The sequence below is a fragment of the Pecten maximus genome, chromosome 2, assembly GCF_902652985.1.
Source record: "Pecten maximus chromosome 2, xPecMax1.1, whole genome shotgun sequence".
In the NCBI taxonomy this organism is placed as follows: domain Eukaryota; kingdom Metazoa; phylum Mollusca; class Bivalvia; order Pectinida; family Pectinidae; genus Pecten; species Pecten maximus.
This window is the reverse complement of record NC_047016.1, coordinates 29,754,741-29,770,839: the sequence shown is the minus strand read 5'-3', so window position 1 is coordinate 29,770,839 and position 16,099 is coordinate 29,754,741. Positions and strand designations below refer to the sequence as shown.

At 35.5% G+C, this 16,099-nt stretch overlaps 1 long non-coding RNA gene across 1 annotated transcript; it reads left to right on the top strand.

Moving 5' to 3' along the window:
• Positions 1-8,288: 8,288 nt before the first annotated feature.
• On the top strand, positions 8,289-11,869 carry LOC117341381. The gene is made up of 2 exons (XR_004535621.1): positions 8,289-8,776; positions 10,608-11,869. It is a non-coding gene; the product is annotated as an uncharacterized LOC117341381 (long non-coding RNA).
• Positions 11,870-16,099: the final 4,230 nt, after the last annotated feature.

Here is a 16,099-nt window from a genome sequence, read left to right as displayed (position 1 = left end):
GCATTGTACGTATAATTCAAAATCTGTTATATACTGAATTTCGAAAAAAAAAGAAAGAAAAAAAGTAAATGATGACGTCACTAGAAAGTGATTACGTTTTAACGCCAGGCTACATCAATTCATATCCAACGTTCTACTTCATAACGCACCCAGATATCAAATAAAACGCGCGACTTCTCCAAGATCCTGGCTTAAAATAAAACACACATGTTGGGTAGAGTTCGTTCATACCAATTCATTGGGAAAATCAACCGTTTGTCAAGTGCATTAATGTATTTTTGCCAATTATACTCGAATTTACAAGACGCAACACTCTGGCAATGGTAGATCACAATTTATGAAAACGTATGTTTACGACATGAGCAACATCTTAACTAGTGACTCGTTCTCTTTGTTGTGTTTTCAGAACTCCGACACAGCAGGGGGCAAGGGACTAATGCTCGTCCCCTCGACATTAAATATATTACAGTTACCTCCCCTGAACTTCCTCGACGTGTAGTATCTGGAGTACCGCAGCAGGGAGCTAGATCATGCGTGTACACATCAAATACATTCTCGTGGCTAGATCCCGCTAAAAGGGAGGGTTTGTTAAAGCATTGAAGTCAGAACATCTTTGGGTTTCAAATCTGAAACACAATTTTATCTCTTTACGAAAATCATCGAAGATATTTCGGAAGGTTTCAGACAAAATGATCACAGTTCTTGTGTTATTTCCTCCTTACTCCTTACCGTTTTATTTCAGCAAATATGACGACTATCGAAGGAAACATGTAATGCACAAATGTGGGGTTATATCTTTGTAAAACAGATATAACTTTGCGATCGAGACACGGAAGGTGTGAAGTAAGCACACATTATATTTATCGTTAATCTTTTAATGCCTTTTTACACCGCATGAACTTATGCGTGCACCAACACAGTGTAGTAATATAATTTCGTCTCTGTTGAGGAGTGAAACGCGTGGAAAATGCTCTGTACAATGAGCTATGCAGTATATTTGGTAAAGTGTTTTTTTTCTTTTCCAAGAGCACCTTGAATAGAAATATATTTTATCACAATGTCATGATGTTATATGTAGATGTATTTGGAAATTCAGTATTCGAGACAATGGTAGAAACTATCTGGAAACCATACTAAGTTTGTTTTTATATTCATTGAGATATAAAGCAAAATTACAGCATTAAATATGACCTGTCTGATTAGTGACGCTATATTGTGATTTACCTTTAAATAAAAACAGTGTAATATACGTCATTATCACATGACGACACACTGTTTTATCGGTTTTAAAAGTGTCTTCACATTAAATGAATCGGTTCGCTTCGTCAATTTAATATTTAATGATCGTTCGCGATATAATAGATATTCTATATTAACATACCAATTATGTTGCGAATTAGTTTTAGGGTATATTCTTTCCGCGTTTTACCTTTTCTTAGATCTTCATCTCGGTTGATTTCGTATTCACTTCCCCCATCGAAATACCCAATACGGAAATAATTTCGATTAATTAAGAAATTAATTTAGAAATTAATTTTTATTTTTTTAAATCTAAAATTGAAAGTTAAAACATTAGGATATCATGTCAGATTAATTTGCGTCCAGATTTGGGATCGTTGTCATGGAACGAGTGCAGATACTTCCTTTTTTATATCGAGGTTAGAAATACATATTTTCTTTCAATAATTATTTAACAATGCCGTGCTCAGTAACTGCCATGTTTAAATCCATTGTCATTGTTATGACGTCATGCTAGATCATGTTATAACCGACCATACACACTGAAATGATAAGAATGCTTAACATTACAATTGTCATGAGTGATGCACGTGTAAAATCGTGTTAATACCGAACTGATGTCGCTGTACAAACGTACATCTCATAACGAGTTCAGATGTTATTGAGATGACAACCGAAAACCAATTAATCATAATTGTCGTCATTTACATAAGAGCATAATTCCTGTATCATTAATCTACTGAAGTTATGTTTGGACGGCGTTAACACGTAAAGCACGCGCATAAAAGCCGCAAACACATGGAACAAGGTGTTCACGTGTTTTTTCTGAAGTATAGCTGCACCTGTTGTAGTGGTGTCACGTGTACTACTACCTGCGGCTGACAGGGACTGCTGACTGTACGAATCATCTGTCACACTCTCATTAGTCTTAGTTCGTCTTTAAAGTTTTTACATATATATGGTAGGTAGATCGCACCAAAGATCTTACGTTTCTTTTTTTTTAAAATCATTGCTAGATGGTTACCATATCTGAATTGAAAGATGATTTTCATTTCATCTGTAACTCACAGTACATCAATATTATACCCTTTTTATCAGGGCAATTCTTTACACCATGCAATGAAATTGACTGTGTAACAATTGTGAAAAAGAGCAACGGTTTTGATGGTCGATCATATATCAAATGCGGCTCGACGCCCTTTTTATTGAAATGACATTTGCAAGAAAATTTTGGATAAGGTGTATGCAGTTTATGTCGAAGCAAAATTTACGATTTCGTGACACCCATTTATTAATATTTGACAGCAAACGTGTGTCAGTTCTAAACGTCTGAGTTTGATTTGTCCCACGTTATGCATACATCTCCACCTATCGTTCCCTTTGGCACATATTCACTGGTTGCGAAAAGTACCATAACTGTCCATATAATTACTATTACTTATAATTTCTTAGGGGAAATTCAATCAACCATATCAACGATTAGCATTATCTCGGTGCAGTAAATGAATTGTAGATCAGAGTCCTATAAATTCACTAATGTTTGAGACATAATAGTCACTAAATGTCGTTTCATCGCTAGAGGGCGCTAATTACCAGGGGCAAACAAATCGTGAAGTGTGCAAGTCACGTGCCTCCTCTATAACATCTCATTTACGATCCATTGTATATCGAGGTAAATAAAACATTGATGTTGATAGTTAACGTCCAATGAAATTCCTTAAGACATACAATGGACACAAGCGACTTCATACGGATGACTTTTGTTTTACGACTGACTTGGTCGGCTTGTACAAATGATATGCAACTCGTCTTTGACCACGGTGCCGTTGGGAAGATTTATACTAATGGTACGCGGAACAGTCAGTTCCTCAGTGCTATATTGGACAGATCATAGCCTGAGAACTGACACGCATTTTGTGACAAATACACTGAGGGAAGCCATAAACATTGGCCTTAGTGTTCTCCGAAGTACATACAGCGCCGTACTCATATATCTCGCATATCATTGGCAAAAATGCATGAAATTGGACTGTCTCGCCAGAACCTGGCAAACGGAGTCAAAGAGGGTCGTTCCATTTATAAAAGACATTTATTTCCAGAGAGCTACAAACGAACGTGCTTGTTTGGGTCGGCATCATTAGCGTGACAGAATTCTAGCTTGCCTTAGTTATTGTTACGGGGATTTCAGACCAGTTTTATGTCGAGGAAAATGTTGTACTGTGCCTTTTTACGCATCAAAACTGCAATTTTATCTTGTTCAGTTTAATCTTTGTTTCATGTAATCGAAAAAAGAATCTGTGATGATGATATTGATCAACGTTTACAAATGATAACATTCGTATGCAATTTGACTGTGCACTTTTGATGTATATGATATACATACGTTGTATGTATACAAGTTAAATGGTAACACATTATATGTAACTCAATCTGTTAAGAGAAGCAAATCTAATCACATACACACATACAACAAGTACTTCTGGTATAATTACCTCCAGGAAGTGTGCCAACTGCTAAAATACTTGATTTCATTTCACTACTTACATGCATTTGTATTGATTATATAAATATGTTTTAAACAAAGCAACGGGCAACTGTTTTTCTTTGTACATTTAGGGTTTGACTGTTGGTGAATATAGACAAAATTCTTCAATAGGTTTCTGTTGTTTCTCTCTAAAACGAATGTAGTTTTTACTTGGTTTTTGTTCTGTGGAATGCCTTTACGTTCAAAAAATGCATATTGTAATATATCATCTTGATTAATTTGATGTTGCTTCCATTATCAATGCATTGTTTTAAATTTTACAATGAGAAATCTACATAGGATCAGCTTCATCGATCTGGATACTTGCTTTTCGTACTTAGTGAACGTCTAGATATTCTTACATCACGTTGAAGACAGGACAGGTATGGTTTCCAAACAGTACGAAATTGACTCTCAGAGGATCGTCGTCCAAGTACCAGACAGTTCCCTGTGATATATAGATACCGAGGCTTAAAGCATGATTGAGACCATGAAATACAATTGTCAAACACGGGTAATAAACTGTTATTTAATGCTCTTGTTACTAATAGTCTGACATTTTCCCTTTAGTAGTGGAAACAAAAAGAACAGTCGCCCTCAAGCATCCTGAGCTTTAAAAAATCGTGCAGAGTTCCTTGTGCTTCAGGCAATAGTGATTTTGGTGGGTACGATTCACCCCCTCGATTACCATTGGCCTGGCGAAATTGTAAATTTTATTGGTATGAAGTTTCGTCTACACGCATACAAGATTTTTGGGAAAGGAATTGTTTGTTACAAATCATCGCCTTCAATTACCCTTGGATTAAGGAAGCAGTAGCCTAAATTGGTGCGAACCATCGCCTTCACGCAGCAAATACCTCAGGTAATAATAATTTTGGTGTAAACGAACCATTACCCGCGATTACGTGGGCATAAGGTAACGTTAGTTGGTGCAAACATTGCCTTCACGCCTGTGTAACTTCATAAAAAATGGTAATCGTGGTGGGTATGAACTACTCCTTAGCTCCACGTGCTCAGATAATAGTAATTACGGTTAAACAATCGTTCCCCAGCGTCGTGTGCTTCAGGTAACAGTAATTTCGGTAGGTACAGAAAACAGCAATCGCCCCTTAGCAACTTGGGCTTCAGGTAAAAGTATGGCTGGTTCGAACCATCCCCCTCAGTCACACACACAGAACTTATGGAAACAGTAGCTTTGGTGGATGTTAACTATCGCTCTCAAGTACTCTGTTTTCTGCAGATATATTCTCATTGGAATGAACCATGGCTCGCGTTATGGAAACATTACTAGTAACCAATGGCATAAAAAACAGCGGCCATAAGTACCAAGAACATCGAGCATGTACATATCTGAAAAAAAGTTCAAAATATTGTTTATTCAATAAGGGACTGATAAAAACATATATATTTAGCATTATCAAGCCGCAATGAAAGTGTCGATCCTGACTAACTGCAAATATTTTAAGAAAATGACATGCGTGACAATGTTATTTTGTTCTTGTCGTTATACAATAGACATTGCACCAATTGTTAAATTCACAGCTGTGTTATGAAGATTGATTAACTTGTCTGACAAAACACTGACACAGTAACCCACTTGACAAGAGAAGGAAAGTCCCGGGATATCACTGCGAGCTAGATATATACAGCTGCATCTTGTGTGAGGTGTTTAGAGTTTATGGACATTATCAGTAATCAATGGGCTCGTCACTAGTGATACATATTAGATGGGGATAAGGTATTGAGATGATGCAAACATAAAATACAATATTAAGTCAGACGTTGCTATTTATTGCTATATACATTCCAATGCATTATGGACTCGATTTGCGAGGAGCAGTTGATCACGAGTTCATTACACAGAATATGTTTATAACAACGTATTTTAGTATGAATGCAGAAAGTCCATTTCTTATCTAATAAGTGATATATTTAACATAAAAAGCATTCAATTCCCATAATCTTTATGTAGCGTATTTCAAGTGACTACGGAAATAACTAGACAACACAGATGCTTTGATGAAGCGGAATAGTACAGTAACAGTGTTAAATCATTGAAAGCTGCGCTGATGAGTTAGACATTGTCGACACGAACAAAGAAAATCGGACTAAAGCAACAAATGATAATTATGACTTATTGATGATGATGAATGTATTTTAATACCATGTTTTGATATTGTTTTGTTATCTTGCAACCTATTGCTTTATGAATGTATATTATGAAACTGTATATGTATACAGTATTATGACCACTTCATATAGTATATATAAAGCAAGATCGTCTCTGCATCAGATTAGTATTTTAATGAATTGTAAAGAATTAATTCATACAACGTGATCGAATCAGGAAAACTCGCGCAAAAACAACAGCATCAGCTGGGAGCAGGTATATTTGATGTTTCATGAAAATCATTTAGGAAATTAAATTGGAATAGCAAGCACAAAATAATTTTTAATAGTAACGAAATCGTATTTTCGAGAGAGATACAGCTGTAAAATATGATTAATTTCATGTAAATTGTAGCTCCAGGAAGTAGAGAGCATATCGTTGATGCGACCTATTTGTTGGACCAGGGAGATTTATATGTGCGGACGTTTTCAGGAGTTGACAATATTTTACAAGACAATAACATGACGTTGATGCAGGCAAGTTTGTGGATAAGTCGTCAGAAAGACGTTTAGAATGATATTGAAGAGTGACCTATTATAAAAACCATGGAGATCCTGGGTAATACATGCTGTTAGGTTTGACAAGTTTGTGAAGGAACATTATAATTTAGTACTAGTAACAGTTGAGGTTTAGGAGCAAATGGTCAAAGTATTATGACCATCAAATATGCAGAGGATTCTCTTTGCACTTACAGAAATGATTCGTCTTTGAAATAAGTGTGAAGTTTAGTTCAGCAAATACAAATAAAGTTGTCGCGTGACTCCATTAAAACATGGTTTATATATGCATTGTATGTGTATTTGCTTAATATAGTCAGATCTAATTTGCTGTCGATGACTCGTTGCTAGAGGATAATAGCGGAAATATAGTTTGATAAGATAACATTAATAAGCTACACGCTCTCTATATCTACATACTGTTACTCACTGCATATCTTGTGACACCAGTTTTCGAAAAACTTCAATTGATGATAAACGTCAATACGGCAATCGACATAATTAAGTGTCACTTCAATATCTAGGTCTATGAGGTGCAAATCGTCGCAATTGTAGACAGGGATACACAGGTAAATTTAACTCGATCACTAACAGAGATATGTGTGACAAGACGTCAAATAAGTCAAGGATGACATGTCGTCGGATTAAAACAGAGGGAGTGGTAGACGGCGGACGTGTAAAACACACGACAGAAGAACGTCACATCGTGTGCTAGTTATCTTAACGAGACATCTATATCAATAGAGGGATATTCGAATCTGTTCAAAATTCATCCCAGTTATCAAATCAGATTTTCAAAACTTCTGAATCTCTATATTCTCGACATTGACACATATAAATAATACATACTCATAAATGTTGACAGTTTGACACGTTTCGTTAAAGGTTTGAAAAGCAAGACGCCATTGTGTAATATAATACATCATTTCGTCGCGTCCTTTTTCTATAAAAAGCTAACATTGCAGTGGTAATTAACAGTTGATTACCCAGTAGTTACATCACCTATATATCCCCCCTGTAGATAAGAGGATGTAAAGAATGTCTGCAACAAACTTAAATGGTTTTGATGTGTAATGTTTTAGAATATAAAACATGTGTGTAAAATTTGATCTCATTGAAAAGGGCTTTCCCTCTGATATTTCTGTCTGCAGATTTGGTATCTTACAATTTTTACATTAGTTATACATCTTAGATCAAACATGTCACGTTCTTCTGGACATATTTTGCATGGACAGATTAATACCACGTATACAAAAGTGCAAATTCGTCTTCGATTAGCAAAGCTTATGCAGTGTTGTTTTAGTTTGTGCTAGTGTATACAGAAAATACTAATCCACAGAAATGCAGCTAAATACATGTTTTATTGTCGAAGATATGGCTGTTATTACCCGGCCTTTAATGATCACAACAGATGTGGTGTATAAATAATGAATCGTCTTGTTTCAAACGATTGGACGCATGTTCAATTAATTATTTTCACTTTACGAATCAAAACTTGTAAGAAATTTTAATAAACGTCTCTGTATGTTTACTTAACATATAAACATCAAAAAGTAAATAACAAATGATAAACAATCATGTCCGTATGTGGATTTCTCAGATACGGACAGAAAGAAACAGGCGTTATCGTCATTTCCATTCTATTACACATCAAGGGACATACGGATGGGTCATACGTTTTATCGAATTCCTCCCGTCTCGTAGGTACAAAGAAACTTTGAGGAGAGATATGGCTCTTAGTCGTTTCCAGGACAATTGTCAATTGATTTCCTATGGTCTACATGTATCTTATTCACGAGCCGCGTTCCTCGTACAAATAACACCTATTGGAGTTGTATTGTGGATCGCCCGGCGGATACAACGTAATCCAACCACAAATATTCAAGACCACCTAACATATTTTTCAGAAGTTCAAAGAAACTCCCGAGTGGTAAAGCCATTCTTGGTAGCCATTTGTTACCAAGATCGCTTACAACATTGTCAACTGCAAAGACGGCTAACACAATGCTATCTCCAGCTCTAAAGAGCTCTTAATACATCGGATGGAGAAAAAAGGGACAGATTACCGCCGACGATTATGTGTAAATATACAGAATGAATTTTCAGCGTCAATGACTCAAGCGCCCCTCCCGACAGTTTAAATCGGAATACTCGACATGGGGAAGTATCACACACAGTCGAAGACTATCGCGTGTCGGTCTGCTTTTTTATCCGGCCTTCAAAGAAAGTTTATACCCGACCTCATTAGACTCTGTAATGACTAGCGAGATGTTATCTCCCGGCAACCCTCAACAGGTAGACAGAAATCACTAGTCAAGGGAGATTATTCTTCAATGACTATCACAGGTAAATGAAAGAAACTAAATACGAAAATTGGCATCGATTTTCACTATCATCGATATTTCATACCATATTAAATGTTCAGAGTGATCAATACCTTTAAACTATACATATTATTGATCACAGCGTAACATTTTACCAAAATGTCCCAACTTTACTGTGTACCATATCCAGTTTCATTTTCTTTTCTAGTGAAATATCACAATGATCTTCAAAATAAAAAAAAATACTTTAGTCTTTGACATGTACAAACATATAGTGCGAAACTGATAGAGCAAATAATATCAACGAAATACCTTGAAATGCGCGAGTAAAGAGTTGTACTTGATTGTAAATACTATAGAGGTTATATAAATTGAAGCTCCTTCCCAAAATATACCATTGTATATTCCTAAAACATGGTATGCAAAGTTATTTCCTGTTTTTTGGGGGTTTTTTTATGTTTGGTTAATGGAAATTTTACTCTTGTTGAAACATTCTAAACTATTAAAGCATGTCCTCAAGGTCGTGAAAATAATTACTTCATAGATAGCACAATTTTTTTCCTGAACCTTTCAACGTGTTTAGATGTCTCTCGCTCATCATGTTTTACTTGGGTTTCATTATCGAAATGGATTACGTCAATAATGCATGTGTTTCCGGTAGATATATACCAAACACAAAAATGGCAGAATAATATGTCATACATCTCCGTTAAAAAGGTGGCTATGCACACAGTGAATGTATTGTGAATATGTGAGGGATGACAACAAACCACATAAAACAGTTTATTCTGTCAGAAAAGAAATTTATATGCCGAATCACGCCTGTATAACTGTGTGGAGGCGGTGGTCAATATAAACAGGAAACCGTAGTCCGTGCATGTCATGAACCGGAAGTACGCTTCAGCCATGTGTCCGGCATGGGGAATTCTATCAACACAATGTTTTCAAGATCACATAACACACCCAGTGGACCCAAACCTGCTAATTATGAGAATAAATGATCCAGAAAAACTGCTAGCATAAAAGGTTATTTTGTTGTTTTCAAATTCAGGGTATGAAGCCGTGATCTCTGTCACGACGTTGGGTTTGCGTTTGGACACTGGTCTGTATCACTGACACTAGTCAAGCGCCGATATGAGCGTGACCTGATAGGATATGTCAGAACCTTTGTCACGCAGGGCCGAAATCGGACCAAGGGGCCATATAGAGGGCCGTATGATATTAGTAGGTGACAGAAAACTAATATTTTAGAAGAAATGTATGTATACCGGATACTCAAACAAGGAAGCGGCATATATTTTCATGCAGTGAACAACATTACACACATAACAAAGCCACAGACATAACACTGTCTACAATGTTAAACGAATGGTAAGCTATACATACATACGTACGTACCTACATGCTTCTCGAAAAAATTGCAAGTTAAAACATTTATAATAAATGAACAGGATGATACAATTCGTAAGGTTAGCTTTACTGTGATACATCTTGTTAACGTCGACAGCAGTGTTATGATATGCATACAGATAAATGAATAAAAGGTGTATCAGCGATCAGAGATATACTCTTGTTTTTGAGTACGAGTACCTCATCATGATCCTTGTCTGCTCTATATTTATTAGGTGCCAAGTGTTTGCTGCCTGAGGTAAACAAATGCAGATACGGTGATATGACTGTAAGATATAGTCATACGCCTGCCTTTATGTAACTTAATATCTCACTAAAGACGTAATCAATTTTAATTCAATCACTGACTAGTTAGTGTGCATGTTCACGTAATAGATCGTTTCAGAAACATCAACGTGCATGGCTGCGTTCTAAATGTTAATCTTTTCTTTTTTCTCGGACAGTTTGGGCCACAATAGAAACCCACAGGGAGTCTTGCTTCGAGTTCACGCCAATGAAACAGAACATACAAACTCCAGTAGTTAATTGTCCATCCACGCAAAGCATTCCTGTGACCATGATCTGTACTCGCTCTCTTTGAGAAGGAGAAAGGGGTCTTACCAGGTCAAATGTACTCTTTAAAGCCTTCGGCTAAGGTCAGTGACGTAGTATCACTGAAATTGTGTTAAGGATTCAGGTCCCCTGGATACGTAAATACATGTGACTGAATCACTCATGTCAGTATCTCGTTTATGCTTATATCAAATTAAGATATTAGATATAGTTAAGTTGTATACAAGAGAAAGTATATATGTACAATTTATTGCAGAATCTGTTTTTTTTTTCGGATAAACTATGTTTGTTGTTTCTTTATAATGGAATTTGTAACGTTCTGTATTTCATGTTAAATGTTCGTGAGTAACTGTATTAAAATGTTTAAATAGAGCATATCATTTTCAAAAGTCCCTTATCGTTCATTCATAATTATTGAATGAAGCAATATAATTAAATTTCATATTTTGAAATTGATGCTTATCTCTTTATAACTTGTCACAGATGATTGAGTTGAAATTTTAATTGATTCATTTCCTAAACATTGTTATTTATTTTGATAAAAAGTGTCAAGCATGAACACAAGTTTCAACAAAGAACTGTTGTGTACGAGTTCATACCGTAGAACGTCACAGCCATTACGAAGCTAATTCACCAACACAGAGGTACTCGTGATGAAAGTAACCGCAATACTTGACAATAGTAATTGTGTGATATTTGAACTTAGAATCATGATATCCTAATCATGACCATTCATGTCATGGTGTTTATTGTGACATGCACATATTTATTTCTATAGAAGTTGTTTTTATTTCTTGGTCAAGAGACGTTTTACTGAATTTTGTATATTCTATTATAAATTTCATTTGAATTTAAGACAGGTCTTAACCCGGATAGTGGTACATTATTTCAATATATATAGGGATTTTAGTTCTCTCCAGGGTGCGTAACTAATGTTTGTAATGCAAATCTCAGCGATAAGCAAGGCTTCCCAAAATTAGAAATAGCGCTGCCTTCAACACATTTTAGAGACTAGAACAAAGCTTCTCGAAAGATAAGCCATGCATATTACCATATCAACTTTTTAAGCGAACGAGATTATCGCAAGATTCAACTGGTGGGTTCACGTTTACATCAAGGCCTGCAAAAATGATTAAAGCTGTAAAACCCAAAACTCATTTGTTTGTCATAACTCGTAGCATGGGGTAGCCACGCTCAACTCCCAAAACAATTCCTCCCAAAGGCAATAAACGCTACCGTAGCACTCTCTGGCGAATATCACTATGTAACCACATTTACACAAATCTTTGACAATTGGTTAGAAACTTTATGGAGCGGAACGTCTTCCTCTCGACAGTTGTGAAATGGCTTTAGCAGGCGGATGAATAAGTACGTTGTCATTTGTCTTGTTCGTCAAAATGTTTGGTCTGAATCATAGGAAAACCATCAGCAATCGCAGCTTCCTGCCACGCTGACTGCTTAGCCATATTAATACAAGATTTTTTTTTCTCCCCTTTTCCGCATGAAAAAAAAATATGAGCTGTGATTGACAAGTCAGTAAGACGGTCTTTATCCTCAAAATGACGCATGACTTTAACAACGCAATGTACTGTAAAGTATGCAATTGCTGCACTTTGATTTGAGTCCCGCTTCCCTGTCATCAATATTCTCTTACAACCAGCGACATAAAATATGCTCAAACGTGTGAAACTTCAATAATATATTTATCAAGCACGTGTTAAGTACTTGGTAATTTATTTCTGTATTGTAGATTTCATTTTGATTAGCTTTATTGGATTTACTTTCCGCGGATACAGATTAAGCGTTAAAGTATTGCCAGAACATCATTGTGAGTATTAGTTAGTCGTAATTCTGTAAATATTCGCTGAATACGTTCTTAATACTTTTTATAAATATTTACAAATTTGATAGTTAAATATTTTAATTTAGATTCTTAAAGGACAACAGCTATATCACATTTGATACTGCTGGCAGCATAACCCGTTAAAATTCGGTACAAGGTCTCCGTGTGAACAGTACCTGAGTGCATATTAATGAAACATGTGCAATTTGCTGACATTGAAACAGAAAACAAGAAAAGTTGAGATTCCAGCTGATGTATAAAGACCTTTATAATCACGTTTGAAATAGATATATGTGTTTAATGTCCTTTTCCATGCAATTACACCGTACTGTCGAGAAAGTATTAGGCTAGTTTACTGACTTTGACGCACCAACTTTAAACTTTAGCTGGTTGTGTTACATGTCTTTAACTGGTGATTTGATTTGCGAGGGTTCTAAGAAATATGGTTCGGTTTAATAGGGATGACGTTATGGTGGCTGTTAAATGATGTTTAGAACGTGATTATCAACGGAAAATACCGAAATGTAAATGTAACAGTAACACCCTGGGATATAATAGGAACAGATGGATCGTCGCATGCTTTGTCGACGACATCCGTCATGTAACAATAGATCGAGTTTGGGATGGTGACAACGAAACCTCCAGGGTTAAACTATTGGATCCGTATTGATACATATGTTTTAATAATGATTCACCAAATTAATACCTAGCATGTGTTTAAATATGCTATTGTACCAGCGGACATTTTGCTAGTGTGGGTCTTCTAAAATAACATCTATCACGGATTTAACTAATGGCGCCATTGTGACTCTACCAAAATGGTACCACTAATAATATTTGGCATGCTTTCATCTGAAATACCATTGTGGGTGTTCCACCGGTAATGCAAGTAATGCATTGTTGATGTTACACATGTTTGGGTTTATCCAACGATCTGCTGATTGTGCCTCCCATTCTCATTCTCCTAAATAATGCAGTCATTTTTATAAGAAACCGACAAACATTGGGCGATGAGGATTTAACCTAATACGACGCTAAAACACAAAAGATAATTGAAAAGTAGGTATTGTATGTATACATGACATAAAACGTGTTAACACAAAGGTAAATAGTTTTATTATATTAACTTAATTATTATACCCGTATATTCGCTTTATATAAATAAATGACTGTACGGATTAAATTGATGTTCTTAGCACACTTATTTTCTAAACATTAATCAAAGTGTGTTTTGAAAAAAAAACATGTGTCATTCCTAAAATGATACTAATATGAACAGCACATACCAAACACGAGGATTATGTTGTCCAATATAATTTATTCGACAAAATCAAACCAATTCGAGATCAAAGCTATTTGAAAATAATATATTTTACTTCGGTATTGACTGGTGCTTGTCGCCGTAGACTTCGCCTTTGAAAAGCGATAACGGTCTGATCGTGGGGATATTTCATATTACCTGGTTTGATTACCTGGTCGCATACTACCTACTACTGCACTCCAGTGTTGTTTAGCAATAAATCTCCCGTAGCTGTTGCTAGTTATCTCCCTTGAATATCATAACGGTTGTTACAATTGTTATCGGTCTAAATCAAATTAATACTATAAATGGATTTTCGGATATATATTACTTATGTAAGGATTAGACAGAGCACGCAAGTCAGACCACTTGTCAGTATTAGTTTTGTGATATATGCAGCGTTTACTAAAGAAACGAATAAAACTGCACCATATAGCTGCTTCATCTTTCTCAAGCCCATCAGTTACGATACGAAACACATTAGTTTAAATCCAGGAGGGAAATCAGGAAATACAAAATTAACTTCAAAGAGATGTTTTTGGGGGTATCGAATAATTCTCATACATAATTAAATACATGGCTTAAATTGCATGCATATTTAAAATGAAAGAAATACATTTGGTTGAATGTCATAATATAGTTATACCATGAATGGAATGTTAAGCAAACGCACGCAGCAGAAACTCTAGGTAGACTTCTGTCCCCGAGATTGACTTTAACCCGTATGCATCGATATATTCATTTGAATAATGGCGCGGTTCAGACTTCCAATATTGAAAATTAAAAAATATATTGAATTATGAGGTTAGTGTACCTCCAAAACTAGGTGAACATTGCTTGTGACCTGTTTTAGTATCCACATTTGACTCCTAAGTATCACCACCTTAGGCACTTTGCATCACTGACAAGTCCTGGAAAGAATCTATCTTACTCTCAGCTTGTATTAAACATTGCTTATATAGGGTACATGTATGTTTTTTATTTAATCCTTACACTTTCAGAGAATTAAAATAGTTCAACAACAGCAAAAAGCATGACAGTTTCTGGCAGTAAATATGTATGTGCAAACTTAAACTAAATCATAGCGCTTACTTAATCTAGGCTTGGTTTTGTTGCGGTGTGTTAAATTAATATTGTAGAATGACTACATCATTATACTATATACATGTTTTTTTTCTATACATGATTTCAAACATGTGTTAATGTATTGAAGTAGTAGACCATATTATCAGAAAGGATAATGACACAGTTTTGAAGACATGTTTTTATGCTTCTTGTTCATGGCAGAGTTAACTTCATCTGTCACATCAAATAAATAAATCTAGTTTACTTGTAAAATGTAAAATGATGAAATACTAAGAGAGGCTTTTGTTGATGAACAGTGTGATAAGGAGCGTGTAGAGGTGCTTTCATTCTGTGTGGAAAAATGTAACGTGCCAGAGAAATTCCATGAATTTGGATCGAGGAATATTGTAGTTAATTGTAGTGTATGATTATAATCTGTAGACTCGTAGAATCGTAGAACATTAACCGGCTTTGGAGAAGTAAAATGAAATCATGACCATTTGTTCCGGAAGGGTGATCGTCTCCTGCTTCATATATTGTTCTTTGCAAATTTCAACAAAGCAACTTGACCTAATATCACACATAACTCTTAATACTGCAAATCATTGTGTCAGTTCTTGAGGTGTAATTTGGTTATATTTAAAAAGTAAGAGTAGGTGTATAAAGATCATCAACTTTTTGAGATGAATATGAACTCGGTGGTGCCAAACGAAGGCTGATGATGCTGTGCGTTCATAAGAAATATTATAAGGATGTTGATAAACGTAGCAATGTTGACATTGCTTTACGAATAATGACGATGATTTAAGAATACTAGATGCATGGTACAATATCTACAGTCTTGACGAGATTTTGCACAAATATGACGCCTATGCAACAACAGCTCAGAATGATTTAAGGATATTGAGGATGATGAAGGAATGTTGAAATAGTTGAGATCATCATTCCAAAGAGAAATCCTAATTTGAAATAGCTTCCTGTAACTGCTGCTCATCAGTTGCTTTAAGGTGATAGCTGGTAGATCCTGTTGATGGACTGAGGTCCAACATTATCATTTTCATATCAGAAAAATCATAACAGAACTTATAACTCTTTTCAGTATGAAAACAAACATCATGAAAAATCTACAGATATCAGACATAATAAATAGAACACATTCATGGAAACACTGGACA